Below are 18,670 nucleotides of genomic sequence, written 5' to 3' on the forward strand. Positions count from 1 at the left end.
CTCGTCATGAGTGAACTGCAGATACAGGTACCTTACCATGTTATGGCAACATAATGAAGAAAGAGATGAAGGAGGGAAACATGTTAAAAGACACTCTTGTAGTTGAACATGCAAGTTTATCAATCACAAGAAAGCAAAGGGACATCAGTTTGCGATCACAACTCAAGACTTAATATCATTGAAGATTCCTTATCACCAAGTCATATGGAGGTGAAAAGAAGATAATACTCAAGCAGACACTCAGCACACAGCAACAACAGTGGGTTGACACCACCACATCATCAAGATTTCCATGTCAGCAGCGTCATGTCATTTCATTTCATGAGTTTTCATATGCCACGTCGTCATTATGGATCATGTAAATGGTATTCAAAATGTATTGTAAAATGGAAGTCCAAAGGAAACACATGGAATATAAAGAGTCGTGTAAGTTAAAAAGTCATAGGAAGTCAAACAATCATGAAAGAGTCACAAGGAGAGGATGCATCGTCCCTTAGTTATATATATCCTCCCTCATTTTATGAGCAAGGGACGTTTCACCTTGGCTCCTCCCACAAGGCATTAGAGAGACAAATCAATTATTTTGAGGAGCAAGGAGTGGCTCCAACACTCCACAATTGAAGCTAATGATGTTCATTGTATACGTGTGTCTTGGAACTTTTACTTAATAACATAAGCCTTCAATGCCAACACGTTCTTCGTACATGGATTATGGATATTTGTAAGACTATTATGTGAATGTTTGTAATTCATGTTTGCTTTCATCTATGCTAAAGTAGTTGAACTATTTCGGTTATTTTGGTACTTATCATATTGAGAATGTGATATAAATTATATTATCATTGTCGCATCCTCATGGAATATTATGTTTGATATTAGGAAGATCTCCCTCGTTGTATTGGTTTCAATGACCGTCACATCTATGTGGACTATTCAACTTGATGTTGCATGAACCCTTCTTGTTCATGTGTGTCTCTATTAGGGGTGATACTACTATCTCTCTCTTAGAGGCTCACTTCTCCTCCCCTTCATAATGAAATAACTTTCACACACATATGGTTGAACACTCACCAGGCACACCCCCTTTCTTTTTGAAGGTGCATGTGCACTCCTCTCTCTTGTTGACAATTAGAGTCAAGGCATATCTCTAAGATAACTGGAAACCAGGTCGATATTTCAGATAGGGCTCCTACTTCAAACGGGTGGGGCTAATTGGGACTTCACATCAGGGAGACCCCTTGGTTGACATATTTCTAGGACCATCAAGAGGTTCATCTCCACTTAAGCCAAAGTATTCCATAATTGGTTTCATCAATTTAACATGTTGGAAAATTTACAAAATGGAAACATTTCAGGATACCAAAAAAAAAGTGAAAAATAATTGGTTTCATCAATTTAATCAAGTCTCCACTTAAGCTAAAGTATTCAATAATTTGTTTCATCAATTTAATTAAGTTGGAAAATTTACAAAATGGAAACATTTCCAGATGCCAAAAAACAAGTGAAAAAGGTTGCCAAATAGCCTCTAGGAACAAAACCAATCTAAAAATGCAATGGAGCATTTCACACCAATTGTAATCACAAAGTACAAAATCTAGCAATAATTGTGAGCACTTACATTCATTGAAGGATAAATATTCCACAAAACATGCCAGACATCTGTATAAGATATACATGTTGTGTTATTTTACTCTGAACTAGTAGCCAATTTAAAACCCAACCTGGAAACACCATTTTCTTGAAATCCATCAATGCTCTTGTGGTTTTCATAGTATCCAAATTGATATGTGAGCTTACCAAGATGTATTTCATGATGGATAAATCAAATAGGGTTATAGGGTAGAATCAATTTTCCAAAATCTAGCAAGGACGACTGGGAAATATGTGTTTTGGTCTATGCAATGGGCAGTAAGATGCCAAAGTGATGGATAAAATAGAATTGTGGGATACCCATTAGAATGTAACAATGCAAAAATTTATCAAAAACAAATATGAATATCAACAACTTTCCAGAGTACAAATGCTCAGTAATTGCCTTGGCTTGGTCAATAAAAGCACTCTAGTAAACAATTCATGCATATCCATCTAATAAAATGCTGAGAAGTGTAGTAAGAAAGTCTCAATTTGATTCTTCCTTAGTCAAATTGAGAAAATTTTAATTTCCAAATCAACACACAACTTGGGGGAAGTTAACTTGTGTGAGATGGCATTTTTCACTCAATTAGCTCAGTAAATTTGAGTTAGAGGGCTTGGAGTTCAGTTAAGCATGTGTGTAAATTTTATTAACCCAATTCAATTATATCCATTTGTGTTCGGTTAAACTAGTTTTAACAATTAATGGAACTATTGGAAGGTCAACTGTGCAATGGAACAAAATTGTAACTCAGTGACCATCTAGTTAATTGATTAATCAACTCAAAATAGTTAGTGCATGCAAGGAATTCTAGTTCCATAGTTTTGGTGGATATTCTAAGGCAGTGTAACAAGTAGTTGTAAACTATTTTGAGTGTACAAGTGTTGCATGTAGTCAGATGATCAATCCTTGGGAATTGGGCAATCAATTGGAGGAAATTCCTAAAAAATAGTGGCTAATTATTCAGGAATTGTGCAAGGATATAGGGGATAAATAAAAGGCATAAATTGACTAAGTCTAGGTTAGAGCTTCTCATTGAGTTGGGGGATAGGTTATTCACTTGCAGGTTGTACTCAGAGCAGGCAAACAATTGTAATACATTCTTTATTCATCTGATTAATTGTTAAATTATGGCATGTTCTATGCTTAGAGTAGTCTAATTATCTTTCTTATTATTATCCATAGATTAGCAATCACATGTACATAAGTAAAGTGCAGATAGAACATTAAACAATCAACAGAAAACAAGCCAAGAAAAGAGACACAAGATGTGGTGGCTAGCCAAGGACAAGCCCCAATATGGGGAAGCCCTTCGATAAAATCTTCTTTTATCTTCAATAATTCAACAGAGAGAAATAGTACAAAAAACTTATTTATATCAGCATCAACGGCATTAGTATCATTAGCATCAGCAACATCAGCATCATCGGTATCAACATCATCGGCATCATCGGCATCAGTGTCATCGACATCAACGACATCAGCATCATTGGCATCAGCATCATCGACATCAGCAGCATCAGTATCATCGGCATTAGCATCATTGGCATTAGCGGCTTCAACATCATTGGCATCAATATCATCGGCATCAGCGGCATCAATATCATCGGCATCAGTGGCATCAGCATCATCAGCATCAGCATCATCAGCATCAGCGGTATCAGCCCTAAACTAGGGCATTCAATATCTTCCAAACCAGAGGTCAGATCACCTCGATTCCTGTGCCAAAAATTGTGGATTTCCAAGGAGAGTTAGCTTCACCTATTGTGCAGTCAAGAGAGAGAGAATGTTGGTCAATGCTGGTCAAAGTTACAATCTGCAGTTTGTAAACCCTTAGAAAACTGTGTCCTTCCTTCCCACGTGTGAGAGAGAGAGAGAGACTCTTTTCTGCGCAGAAGAGAGAGAGAGATGGATGAGAAGTGTGTGTCCAAATGAGGAGGAGAAATCCTGTATTTATATGCAAACATTGATGATGAATAGATGTGTCTGTTGGGCTTCTGAGCCTAAATAAGTTGCTAGCCGACTTTGACAATTTGTCCATAATCAAAATAAATTCATATCTCCATAAATACTTATCGGAATCAAATGATATTTAGATCAATCCTACACCTCTTGACAAGAGAAATCTAGATAAAATATTATTAGCCATGAATAAGGTGATCCTTATGGAGTTTGGCCCTAATTGCCAATTTTAACACTCCCTCTCAACTAGGGAGAACTCCATTTGCAATTCGTCTGACCGTCGCTACTATTCGTCCATCAAATGAATTGCCCTGAACAACTTGACCCCTACCCTACTCTGCTCGGCTCTGCCTTGCTATGCTCTACTCTGCCTTGCTATGCTTTGCTCTACCTTGTTATGCTCTACTCTACCTTGCTATGTTTTTCTCTTCTCTGCTCTATTCTGCTCTGCTCGAACTATGAAGAAGAAGAAGAAGAAATGATCGAGGATGTGTCATACCATCCTCCACTGACCCGAAGTCAGTCTTAGAGTGTATACCACTAGTCCCAAACCAATCCTCTACTGACCTAAAGTCAGTGTCATAGTGGGTACCACTCTCACTAGTCCCATACCAGTATCATTGATCCCAGATCAATGAAGGTCATCCTAGCATAGGGAGTATGGTAGGTACAACGATGCGTCCATCGATACTACTGTGGTCCCTATCCTCATTTCCCTGCTCATTGATCAGATGAGAGGTAGTGCCCATGAGTCCCAGACTACATGGGTAGGATGCCTTGACAGGAGAACTAATCATCCTATCCACAGGAGAGCGAATCATCCTATCCATAGGAGAGCGAATCATCCTGTCCACAGGAGAGCGAATCATCCTATCCACAAGAGAGTGAATCATCCTATCCATAGGAGATCAAATCATCCTGTCTAGTGGATGCCACGGAGAACTAATCATCCTAGCCTACAGGAGAACAAATCATCCTGTTCCACAATCGCCATGGAGAACACATCATACAGGCCCACAGAATAACTAATCATCCTGTTCCATAGTCGCCACGGGGTGTCACAGGGGAGGGTTGAACCTTTTACCCTGTACAAAGTGCACCAACAGGGGATGGTGAGTCACCCTATGGTCATATGTCACTCCAAGAAGTACCTCGCGCCCCCTAGAGCTCCCAGAGCTCAATACATCATACTCGACCCTCATAAGAAGGTATCTAAATAACACCAAGTCATTTTCAGAAAGTCAGGAATTTTACCTTTCCTAGGGGCTTTGTCAAAATGTCGGCGACCTGTTCATCTGTACCGATATGTCGTAGTCTTATTGCTCCTCGTTGCACCATATCTCAAATATAGTGGTACCTGATATCGATATGCTTGGAGCGATCATGAAATATGGGATTCTTTGATAAACAAATCCCTCTCTAGTTGTCACATAGGATCACGGTGGTATCCAATGTAAATCCAAATAGCTCACTGAAGAACTTTCACAACCAAACTGCCTCACAGGAGACCATGCTAGCAGTGATATACTCTGCCTCGGCGGTGCTCAAAGCCACTGACTTCTGCTTCCAGCTCATCTAGGATATCGAATTAGATCCCAAGGAGAAACAGCACCCAGAAGTGCTCTTACAGTCCACCACAATGCCTGCCCAATTAGCATCAGTATTCTGGTAGTGTATCTTAACCCATAAGTAATTGTGCCACGAAGATATCTCAATAGATTCTTGGCACCAATCTAATGTATGTGGTGAGGTTCAACCATATGTTGACTCAAAGTGTTAAAGCATATATCTAGACGAGAGTTCATTAATGCTCTGATGAGTTGACATTCTCAGTGGCATTTCGTAAAATAGGTCCAGTAGCACTATCGCTTAACTTTTTTTTTTTTTTTTGAATTCAAGCTCCATCGGGGTAGTTATGGGCTTGCAGTCCACCATACCGAATCTTTCCAATATCTTCACCACATATTTTCCTTGAGATAGGAAAATTTCCCCTGGCTTCTACCGAACTTCAAGTCCTAGGAAATAGTGCATCAATCCTAGGTCCTTCATTTCAAATTCAGAAGCCAATTCCCTCTTACATTTGTGAATGAGAGGGTTTGCACTTGTTAGAAAGAGGTCATCAACATATAGCACCAGTATGAGAGGTTTGTCATCTTCAACCTTAAAGTAAATTTTGGGATTAGCTTCACTCCTAGTGAATCCCAGCTTCATCAAGTAGCTATTGATCCTCTCATACCATGCTTGGGATGCTTGCTTCAACCCATAGAGGGACTTCTTCAGCCTGCACACATGAGATTTTCGATCATAAATCTCAAATCCTTCGAGTTTCTCCACATAGACCTCTTCTTTGATTGAACCATACAAGAACGTGATCTTAACATCCATCTGATGTAGTTTCCATCCATGTGAAGTGATAAGGGCTATGATCAAGCAGATGGTGGTATATCTGGCAACAGGTGCAAATATCTTGTCATACTCTTTTTCTTTTAGTTCCCTAGTGTTAGCTTCTTGAAAGCTCCTCACTGTAGGAATATTTTTCACCTTGCTGAGAGCCATATCTTCGTCAAAGGTGACATCATGACTAATCACAACTTCCCTTTGACTGGCTACATAGATTCTATAGCCCTTAGTATTTTCACTATAGCCCACAAAGATTCCTTTCTTTCCTCTCTTTCGGCACATGAAAATATACAGGGCTTCCAAAAATTCTAAAATGAGATATATCAGGTTTCTTATCGGTGAACATTTCTTCAGGAGTTTTGGAACCTAATGCTTGATGGGGACGTCAGTTTTGTACATATACAGAGGTGTTTTCAGCTTCAGTCCATAGAAACTTCGGAAGTCTTTGATCATGAAGCATGGCACGAACTGCTTCCACAATCGTACGGTTCTTCCTTTCTGCCACACCATTATGTTCAGGAGTGTATGGTGTAGTAGTCTCCCTCTTAATGCCAGCCTCTTGCCATCGCTAAAAGCCACCTTGTAGCCTTTGTCTTCCATTGCCGAAATGGACATCGGGTTTTTTTTTAGATCGGGTACATATAATACATCTTGTAGGTGGATTGTATTACCTTGATTCAATTTAAGTGAGACATTGCCTACACCTTTCATGGGATATTTCATATTATCTCCAAGGACAATTTCCAGGTTGGTTTCTTTCTCTATCAGATTATGGAGAACTTCTTTGTAACTAGTGAAGTGCCTTGAGGAACTAATATCAATAAGCAAATTTCCCAGCGAGTCCAGAGGAGCAGAGGTAGATAGAGCAGCTAGTAGATAATATTCATCCTGCTTATTGTCAACAGTGTTAGATTCATACCTAGAATTTCTTGCCTTCTTGAATGGTTATCCTCTTTCTTGATTTCTAGCACTCCTTTTACCTTGGCCATTTGACCTGCCATTTCTTTGATTGCCTTGAGAGGGATTTTGATCATCATCCTAGTGTGAGTTCCTTTTATCAGGACACTCCCTTGCATAATGACTTGGTTTATTGCAATGGTAACATCGTCCTTTTCTTCCACCCTTTGGTCCACTCTTTCCTTTGGATTTAGCCTTGGAATTGTTTCTTCTTTTAGCATGAGAAGAAAAGGCAGTGGGATGACCTTTAAGAGTGGGCATTTCCTATTCTTCCATCCTTTCTCCTTCCTGAATGCATTTTGCCATTAAATAAACTCACCAATCTATAGTAGATTTCCTTGGAGGTGTTCAGCTCATAAACATAGGCCACCAAGCGCTTGTCAATACAGTCCCAGATGATATTCTTTGCTTTGACTTCTTTGGATTTCCATTTGTTCCTGGCAGCAGTAGATGAATTTGATGGAGGCTCAATAATATTGCCTCTTACATGGTCCAACACTTCCTGATCTTCTAAAGTCAGATCAAGAGACATCTTCCATCCGTGATAGTCAGACTTCTCATGGAGCTTGTCTAAGATGGGGAAGAGTGTTGAAGACCCCATAGTTCTTTTTAGATAGCCTCGCCAACCTTCTCTTCAATGATTTCTCTTGCTCTTGCTTGGGCTTTGTCTTCACCTCAGCTTTGATACCATGTTAAATTATGGTATGTTCTATGCTTAGAGCAGTTTACTTATCTTTCTTATTATTATCCATAGATTAGCAATCACATGTACATAAGTAAAGTTCAGATAGAACATTAAACAATCAACAGAAAACAAACCAAGACAAGAGACACAAGATGTGGCGGCTAGCCAGGGACAAACCCCAATATGGGGAAACCCTTTGATCAAATCTTCTTTTATCTTCAATAATTCAGCAGAGAGAAATAGTACAAAAATTTGATTTATATCAGTAGCAACAAACCCTAGATCAATGGCATCAGCATCATCGGCATCAACGGCATTAGTATCATCGGCATCAGCACCATCAATATCATCGGCATCAGCATCATTGGCATCAGTGGCATCAATATCATCAGTATCAGTGGCATCAGCATCATCAGCATCAGCGACATCAACATCATCTGCATCAGTGGCATCAGTATCATCGGCATCAGCATTATCGGCATCAGCGACATCAGTATCATCAACATCAGTAGCATCAGCATCATCAGCATCAGCGACATCAGCATTATCAGCATCAGCGGTATTAGCCCTAAACTAGGGTAGTCAATATCTTCCAAACCGAAGGTTAGATCACCTCGATTCCTGTGCCAAAAATTGCAGATTTCTGAGGAGAGTCAGCTTCACCTACTGCGCAGTCAAGAGAGAGAATGCTGGTCAATGTTGGTCAAAATTCCAATCTACAGTTTGTAAACCCTTAGAAAACTGCGTCCTTCCTTCCCATGTGTGAGAGAGAGATCTATCTGCATAGGAGAGAGAGAGAGAGACTCTTTTCTGCGTAGAACAGAGAAAGAGATGGATGAGAAGTGTGTGTCCAAATGAGGAGGAGACATCCTGTATTTATATGCAGACGTTGATGATTAATAGATGTGTTTGTTGGGCTACTGAGCCTACATAAGTTGCTGGCCGACTTTGACAATTTGTCCATAATCAAAATAAATTCATATCTCCATAAATACTTATCGGAATCAGATGATCTTTAGATCAATCCTACACCTCTCGACGAGAGGAATCTAGATAAAATATTATCAGCCATCAATAAGGTGATCCTCATGGATTTTGTACCTAGTTGACAATTTTAACATTAATGCAAAGAGGCTTGAGGAATTTTTCCTAGTTGGGTTCTCCTAGAAAAATATTGTGCATGTGTGGTTTTTCCTATTGCATGTTTGCGAATTTTGTTCTAAATTGTGAATTAAATTCCACAAGTCAGGAGAGTAGAATTGTGTCTCTTGATTTTACATTAAGTTTATTGAGTAGTTTCAATTCTATCACAATATTTCTACATGGTATCAGAGCAAGATTCACATTATAACAATAATTTCAAAGTTGCTCCTCATGAGGTTCAAATTCATAGCTTCAATGTAGCAAGATCTCTTCAGAGTTGGGAGAATGACTAAGATTAGAGTATGTCTGGGAAGGCAACTTGAATCTAATTGCATGGAAGGATCACATGGAGGTGGTGCTTGATGACAATGGATTGTTGTATTATTCCAAGACAAACATTCCAAAAACAGTATCAATTGATGTCGTGAACCTAGCCCAATGGAAGAAATATGTAGCCAAGGTGAGGATAATAATCTTGGAGGGAGTGTGAGATGACATTGTCTCAAATCTCTATGGCAAAGAAACTCCTTTCACAATGTGGGAGGAACTGATAGAGCTATTATAGAATAGCAATGACCATAGAAAACTAGCCCTCAAAGACCAACTTTGAAATATCAAGATGCAAAAGAATGATACTATTCTCCAATAACTTAGTATATTTACACAAGTTCGAGATGAGCTTGGAAGTGTTGGTGTGAATGTTGCAAAAGATGGCCTAGTGAGCATAGCTCTTCTAGGCCTTCCCAAAAGTTGGCATAGCTACCAAGACTCGGTGAATGGGAGGGAGAAACTATTGAATTGGGAATTCTTGTGATCTGATTTGGTACAATAAGAGATCAAGCAGAATTCGAGAGATGGAACCTCATCCAAGGGAGAGGATGAAGAAAATTTTGCATTGGTTGGAAATCGAAAGAAGGGAAAAGTGAAGAAATCTCAAACCAAACCAAAATCCAACCAAGGGTGCAAGAAGAAATAATTATCCAAAAAAAAAAAATGCTTCAATTGCCATGAATTCAAGAACTATGCTACAAAGTGTCCACATAAAAAGTCTGACAAGAAGAACTTAGGAGGAGAAACAAGTGAAGCATAGGCTTCATAATTTGAGCTAGACTTCACCATAATCACATGCATGGATACCACTGTGATGGGGAGTTTGTGGTACTTTGATTTTGGTGCCTCGTTCCACATGACACGGTGTAGAGAGTTTTTCAATGACTTGGAAGAGAAAGATCTCCAGATGCATATTGAGCTTTGGGATGATGGAAGGTACAGTGCTACCAGGATTAGTATAGTAACCTTTAAGAGGGATTTGGAATCCCCTCTTCACGTCATGTCATGTTTGTGCCAGGCCTAAAGAAAACTCTCATCTCTATAGTAGTTTTGGAATGCCACATCTATGATATAATCTTTAGTAAAGTTAAAGCCTTTCTGAGGCACATAGCTACTGGACAGGTGAAGCAAATCGGGGTTCGTGTGAAAATTTTGTACAATTTGGATGTGGAAGATTGCACTACATTAAGAAGTAAGGTAGAGAAAGTGTAGAGGTAGAGAAAGTGTAGAGTCACGAAGTCAGTGAACTATGGCACAAGAGATTGGGCCATTTGTATCATGGTGCCCTGAAAATTATGTAGCAAATAATCACTGGCCTCCTGAAAAGAGCACTTGAGCACTAGGATGTCTACAAATGTTGTACCTTGGGAAAGTATGTAAAATCCACATTCCACGATCAAGACAACAAAGCACATGTGGTCATGGAAATATTCTACTCTCATGTTTGTGGACCCTTCTCGACAACCTCCATATCCATGCATAAGTATTTTGATATTTTTATTGATGATTTCTCAAGGAAGTGTTGGATCTTCTTCATGCGAAAGAAGGATGAGACATTCTCAAAGTTTGTAGAATTGAAGGGACAAGTTGAGCAAGAGACCAACAAGAAGGTGAAGTCTCTAAGGAGTAACAATGGAGGTGAGTATGTTTTGAATGAATTCAGGGTCAAAGCATGGAGCTGGGTCACACTTTTTGGAAAAATGAGGGCGTGTTTTGCTGAAAAATGGATCCTTGATCAAGTAATTTTAAGCACTTGATCAAGTAATTTTTAAACTCTCGATCGAGTTGTTGAGTTGCTTAAAAATCTTGATCGATTGTTTAAATAAAACCTTGATCGAGCAATTTTCTAACTCGATTTAATAGCTTGATCAAGAGTTATGGATAAATCGAGCCCTTGAGTCATATCTTTTACCATTAATACCATTAATAAAAGTTGGTGGGTTAGACTTTTTAATGGCTTGATCGAGCCGCTAGTTAACCATGTATACCTATCGATCAATGGTTAATTTAACACTCGACCAAGAAATTTTAATTTTGAATTTAAGCACTCGATCGAGCTCTTAAAGTCCTAAAAATTACAATTTTGTCAACTCTTTTGTAATTTCCCTGCAACCCCATTTTGTACCCTATCAGATTTAGGGAAAAATTTGTCCTTAATTGGTGGAGTTGATCATATTGGATTCGTGAAAGAATCCTCTATCCAAAGGCATATGAATTTTACACTTTCAAATTCATATGATATTTTTCATCTAATTTCTTTTAAACATAACGTATGAATTTTTTTTTGACAATTTCAAAGGGGCTCAATAAAAAATCAATAACATAAAATATACACGACGAAATTTAAAAAAAAATACCACTATCTTCATTTATGAGTCCTCTTTAAAAGTGTACTATGGGTTTTTCAATTTATTTAAATAGTTCAAAAAAATCCTACGTGAACGCACGTGTCTCCAAAATGTAATTGAAATATTACTTTGCCAACTTCAAAAAATAATAAAAGAATATAATTTTGCATAAAAAAGTATTTTTTTAATATGAAAAAATTAGTTCTCTCCATGTAGATCATCCTCATATATTACATGTTTTAGACTAAGTTATGCTATGTGAACACACACATACCTCTTAAGTTTTGCGAAAATTGCAAGCACAAATATTTCATTTAATGAAATATTGAGAGATTATATGACACTAATTTTTTTGCAAAAAGTATCATTAGGATAAAAACATAATTCTCCACATATTGTCTTTTTACTCTGAAACAAAATTCACAATGCTTATATGAATTTTGAGGGTTTCAGTTTGATAAAAGAGGAAAAAATTGAAATTTCATCGCCATATTTGGCCCAAAAGTGTAACCCATCTTCATTCTTTCACCCTTTAAGGAATTATGTGAAAAAGAAGGTATTAGAAGAGATCTAACAACACTCGAAAACCCATAGAAGAATGGGGTAGCTTATAGGAAGAATCAGAGAATTATGGGAGTTGCGAGAGCTATGCTACATGACCAAGACCTACCACTACATTTGTGGGCAGAGGCATGTAACACAACAACATACTTGTAGAAGAGAAGTCCTCATCAGATTATTGGTATGATTACACTGGAGGAGGATTTCTCGGGGAGAAATTTGGTTGTGTCTCATTTCAGAATATTTGGATCCTCTGTTTACTGCCATGTCGCCAAAGATTCGAGGAAGAAACTTGAGTCAATATTAGAGTTGGGATTTTTTGTGGGTTACACAAAAACTCCACACAATTACCATGTGTACTTACCTTCCCTCATAATGACAGTTATGTGAAGGGATGTAAATTTTGATGACGAGAGAGTAATGCAATTCTCTCTTAAGAGGGAGCTTCAGATCCCACTGGAAGAGGATCTTTTATCTTCAAAGGAGGAGCCTTCGGAGGAGCCTTGTGAAGTTATGGAGAAGCCAAAAATGGAAGAAAAAAGAAGAATTAGAGTGGATACATCAACTTAAGAAGAAACATCCATAGAAGGTAGAAAAAGAACCAAGGAAGCTGATATATTGGTGCAAGACGCGAGGGAGAATGTGGGAGCTCCTTCAAATTTGTGCAGGAAAAGGAAGTCACCTGAGAGGTAGACTGGCTACATGGCTCTAATGACTAATCTTGTAGAGAATAATCCATCCACTTTTAAGGAAGAAGTTGAGCAACTGGTTCGGGTTGATGCAGTGGTGGAAGAATACAAATCCATCACGAAGAATAGTGTTTTGGAAGCAGTCTCGAGATCAACATATAAATATTTTGTGGGTTCAAGATGGATCTGAAAGGTTAAGCATGCAGAAAACATAAGCATAGAGAAGTATAAGGCTATATTTGTGGCCAAAGGATTCTCTCAAGTTGAGGGAATTGACTATGAGGAAACCTTTTCTCTTACAGCAAGGTATTCATCCATCAGATCAATTCTTGCACTGGCTGCATAAATGGGGTGGAAGGTCCACCAGATGGATGTAAAAACAATATTTCTCAATGGTGTTATTGAGGAGTAAGTGTACATTGAGAAACCAGAAGGTTTTGAGACAATTTATTGAGAGTCTCATGTGTGCAGACTCAAACGAGCATTGTATGGTCTCAATAGGCACCCCGAACTCAGTACACTTGGATCAAAAGTTATCTCATTGGTTTGGTCTTCACCAAAAGTGAAGCGAACGCGAACCTCTACCATATTTTGGTAGAAGGTAAATTTCTTATCATTGTTTTATATGTTGATTTTTTAATATTGATAGGTGATGAGCAGTTGATCAGCTCTTGCAAGGAGGAACTTGCAAGGGAATTTGAGATGAAGGACATGGGACTTATGCACTACTTCCTCAGGCTGGATGTATGGCAAGGTGATGGGGAATTATTTGTGTCTCAAGGCAAGTATGCCAATCAGATATTGCAGATATTTCACATGGAGAGTTGTAAGGCCATAGAGACACCTCTAGCAACCAACTAGAGGAAGGAGAATGCCACTTCAAGTGAAGAGGTTGATGCTACCATTTATCGACAGCTAGTGGGTTCACTAATGTATCTTGTGAACACATGACCATATATGTGTTCTGCAGTCAACCAAATGAGCCACGCTATGGTTAGGCCGACCAAATTGTATTGGAAGGCAGCTAAGCATGTTTTACGGTACCCTGGAGGCACTACCCAGTATGGATTATGGTATAGATGAATAAAGGGAGTGAAGTTGTGTGGCTTCACAAATGAAGATTGGGAAGGGAATCCATCCAATTGAAAGAGTACATTAGGGGGGATTTTTGGTGTTGGGTCTGCAGCGATTTCCTGGTACAACAAGAATCAGAGGTCTATGGAACTCAGCTTGATAGAAGCTGAATACATGGTTGCAAGACAAATGATGGATCCAACTATGATATATTGTGATAATGGGAGTTGCATTAAGCTCTCTAAGAATGTTATATTTTATGATTGATCCAAGCATATAGACATCTAGTTTCATCATTTATAGGACTATCTATAGAGGCGGATAATGTTGCTACAAGACATTTCGACAGAGGAACAAGATGTTGACATCTTGACAAAGTATTTGTCAAGAGGGAAGTTTGACTTCCATAGGTACAGGATAGAGGTGGTTGATAATACCTTTATTGCTAAGAGGGAGTCTTGAGAATTGTAGCAAGAAAGTCTCAATTTGATTTTGCCTTGGTCAAATTGAGAAAATTTGAATTTCCACACCAACAGACATCTTGGAGGTAGTTAACTTATGTGACATGGTGCTTGTCACTTAGTTAGATCAGTATCAAGTTAGATGGCTTGGAGTTCAGTTAAGCATGCGTGATTGCTAAATTTTAGTAATTCAGTTCAGTTATATCTAGTTGTGTTCAATTAAACTAGTTCTAATAATTAATGGAACTAGTGGAAGGTCAGTTGTGTAGTGGGACAACAAATAACTCAGTGATCATCTATTTAACTAATCATTCAGCTCAGAATATCTACTGCATGCAAGGAATTCAAGTTCCTCAGTTTTGGTGGAGTTTCCAAGGTAGTGAAATAAGCAGTTGTAAACTAGTTTGAGTGCAAAGGTGTTGAATGTAGTCAGATTATCAATCCTTAGGAATTGTGCAAGGAAATAGGGGCCCAAGTAGAGGCATAAATTGACTAAGTTAGGGTTAGATATTCTCATTGAGAAGAGAGATAGGTTATTCACTTGGAGGTTGTGCTCAGAGTAGGCAATAAATTGTAATACATTCTCTATTCATCTAATTAATGCAAAGAGGCTTGAGGGGTTTTTCCCAGTTGGGTTCCCCTAGAAAAATATTGTGGATGTGTGGTTTTTCTTATTGCATGTTTGCAATTTTTTTTCTAAATTGTGAATTAAACACCCCAGATTAGGAGAGTAGAATTGTGTGTCTTAATTTTAGATTAAATTTCTTGAGAAGTTGCAATTCTATCACCATATTTCTACATAAAATATAACATAGATAAACATTTTTCACTTCTTACGTTGGCTCAAACATGATCATTAATTGTACCATCCATCTTATCTAAAACAAAGGAGTCAACCCCATGGAGTTGCTTTGCAAGTTTATTATATGTAGGTTTTAATGCTTGGCAATTCCCACACTACGATGTGTATATCTGTCAGGAACAAAAAATTGTCAAACAAAGAAATATAAATAGACTTGTGAAAAGCCATATGAAAGTACCCTCTGATTTTTAAGGATGCAAAACTTACCTCGAGAAGGAAATCCTTTGACTCATCCTCTACAATCTCATCAAAATTATTTCCCACAACAATTTTTACATCTCCATCATTCTCTCAAAATACAAAATACAAGTATGACTCATTATGGCCAGCAAAATTTAGTGAATAAATAAGTAATTCATTGTATCAAATTATTAATAACAAAGAACTCAAAATGTAAATGGGAGAAATTAGTGGACACATTGTTTTGAAGAGGAAGCAGGAATTTGACAAGGCTTTTGAGGACTATGCATTTAAGGTAAAATTACTCATTGAAGTCTCTCCATCCGAGGAAAGATTTAAAGAGGTTAACAATTATATTTTGGAATCAGTATCTACATAAATATAATGTGGAAGAAGTAAAAATGACCCAATAAGCTATCAGAACAAATGAATTTGCAATTAAATGAAACATAACTTTTATTATCATCCTAGAAGAGCTCAAACAAAAATATGGGACATCATAAAAACAGAGTCCATAAAATTTATCTAGTTCTATTTAGATGCATAAGATATGTGAAGTATCTATATATATATATATATATATATATATATATGTATATATGTATATATCCCTCAAATTTCCTTGTATATTAATACATTTGTAAACTTTTCATCTCTATCTATGCTAGAAAAAGGAATTTTTTCTATACTCTAACAACTCCTTGAGAAAGCTTCCTATATGTTTGCTAGAATATTCAACAAAGCATTCATCCCTTTGGACTGAATTTTTTTCATATTTGGAACAATTTAGCAGCAAATGAGTTTCATCTTCAAAGGATCATTCATCACATAGAATACATGTGTGTTATAGTTTTTCAATTTGTTCCCATCTTGTTGTTCCAATTTCTAGGTTTTGCAAACTTATCTTTTAGTGTTGATATTCCTCATAAATAACCATAGGATTTATTTCCATATTATAGTAGTTCATATGTTCCTTTGGATTTTTCCGAATTTTCTCACTTACTTTCGATTGAACTATATCTCTAATAGAGACTTGCAAATGATACAATGATTAAAGTTATAGATAATTCAAGGCCAACTACCTATGGATAGGGGTATGTGCAAGAAGATAATATATATAGACCCGAACATCAAAGACAAGAGTCAACGAAACTTGGATTAATAAGAAAAATTAGAACACTTTACCCCAATCTATGTCTTAGGGAGCTAGAGCTTCCAACATAGAGACAACCTATTGCATTCAAGGTATTTCTTCAGGTTTATGAGTCATATAGAGGCACCAAGTTTTTAGAAACTCCAATATTTCCTTCTTTGAATACTAATAAGATTTAAATGATTATCTAATTTATTCATTGATTAATTCCATGTGGTGCTTCTCTTCTATTAGTTAGTACACCCAACCCTGTAGAGTCCTCTTGTGGTTGTCCTCCTTAATAAAAAGCTTAGGCCTCCTTATAGTGGCAATCTCCATCATACACATTCCAACGTTGTAAACATAAACTTGATTCATAGCAATGGATCCATTAAATATTCTGGAGTCATGTACCCCAACTTCCTCGCTACTTAGATATTTGACTCTTTTGAGGATTTATATTCCTATCCAGACCAAAATTATTAATAAGAGCCTCAAAATCGTTGTGCAGTAGAATATTACTTGTGTTTATATCTCTGTGAATGATATTGGGCACAACAACCTTTTGCATACTATAGCAGTTCATATGTTCCTTTGGCTTTTGTCATTTTTTCTCACTTACTTTCGATTGAGCTATATATCTAATAGGGACTCGAAGATGATACAATGATGAAAGTTATAGAGAATTCAAGACCAACTACTTGTGGATATGGGTCTGTGCAGGCAAGTAATATATTGACCCAAACATTAGAGACAAGAGTCAATGAATCCTAGATTAATAAGAAAACATAGAACACTTTAACCCAATCTATGTCTTGGGGAGATAGAGATTCCAACATAGAGACAACATCTCACATTAAAGGTATTTCTTTGGGTTTATGAGTTGTATAGAGGCACCAAGTTTTTAGAAACTCCAATATTTTCCTTCTCTGAATGTTGATCATATTTAAATGATTCTCTAATTTATGAATTAATTAAGTCCATGTGGCATTTGTCTTCCATTAGTTAGTACACCCCATGCATAGTCCTCCTATGGTTGTCCTCCTCGATACAAATATTAGGCCTCCTTCCATTGGAAACCTCCATCTTTAACATTCCGATGTTGTAAACATCAACTTGCTTCATAGCAAAGGATGTATTAAAATATTATGGAAGCATGTAGCCCAGTGTCCCATCTACCTTGGTAGATATTTGACTCTTTTGAGGATTTATATTCCTATCTAGACCAAAATTAGTAATAAGAGCCTCAAAATAATTTCCCGACAGAATATTAATGGTGATTATATCTATGTGAATGATATTGGGCATAACAACATGATGCAAAAAGTAGAACCCAACAGCCACACCATGACTAATATTAAGCCTTTTTTTCCAATCAGCAACTCTCTCTCGATCTCCTTTGTCTTGTATCCATTCATCTAACGTCCCATTCTTCCCTTATTTACAATACCCCAAAATCTCAACCAAATGCTTATGTTGTATTTTCGCTAGAGTTTCTATTTTTTCTTGGAATTATCTCATCCCTTCGTAGGAATCTTCACAACCACTAATTTACACTTTCCAAGATGCATTTTCCATAGTGGCCTAGAGGGATGCATAGGAGATGTCATGTCGTGACCAAATTTCTGGCTTTACCAGTGCGCACAACCCTAGCCCTTTTCTCTGACAAGCCTGTTTCAGTTTACGCTCTAGAAATTAGTGCCCTTGGTCAAAGAGGAAAATGGGCTGAAGATGAAGACTATGGAAAAAATGAATTTTCCAGAGTTACTATGGTTGCATGTCAAAGGTAGCAGGAACATATGAACCCTTTAGAGATTAGTTATCAATGTGGTAATCTGTAACAGCCTTCCACCACAACATTCTCCACTGCCTATAATGATCCAGTGGTAGAAAATATTCTAGTCATCTGACACACATGATAGATGGTCCACGAAGTCACACAGTGGTAGATAGGGGAGTTTTTCTCAAAGGGAACGCCTTACAGCACAAGGGATTGTGACTCCTACTCGTATTAAAAGGGATAACGTATAAGTTGTTTATACTCAATTTAATTAATTTTTTTTGTAATAATTGAGGCAAGGGATCATGAGCACTACTCAAATTAAAATGGATAACATATATGATGTTTTCATTCTATTTAATCAATTTGTTTTATAATTTAAAAATTTAACCATGATAGATTTTAAAATGTTAAGGAAAAATATGCAATTTCAATGAAGAAGCTATGATTAGAGTATTGTTGACAATGTTGGA

This window comes from Pinus tabuliformis, chromosome 1_2 (assembly GCF_031772625.1).
Source record: "Pinus tabuliformis cultivar Carrire ecotype Pingquan chromosome 1_2, CPIR1, whole genome shotgun sequence".
NCBI lineage: Eukaryota > Viridiplantae > Streptophyta > Pinopsida > Pinales > Pinaceae > Pinus > Pinus tabuliformis.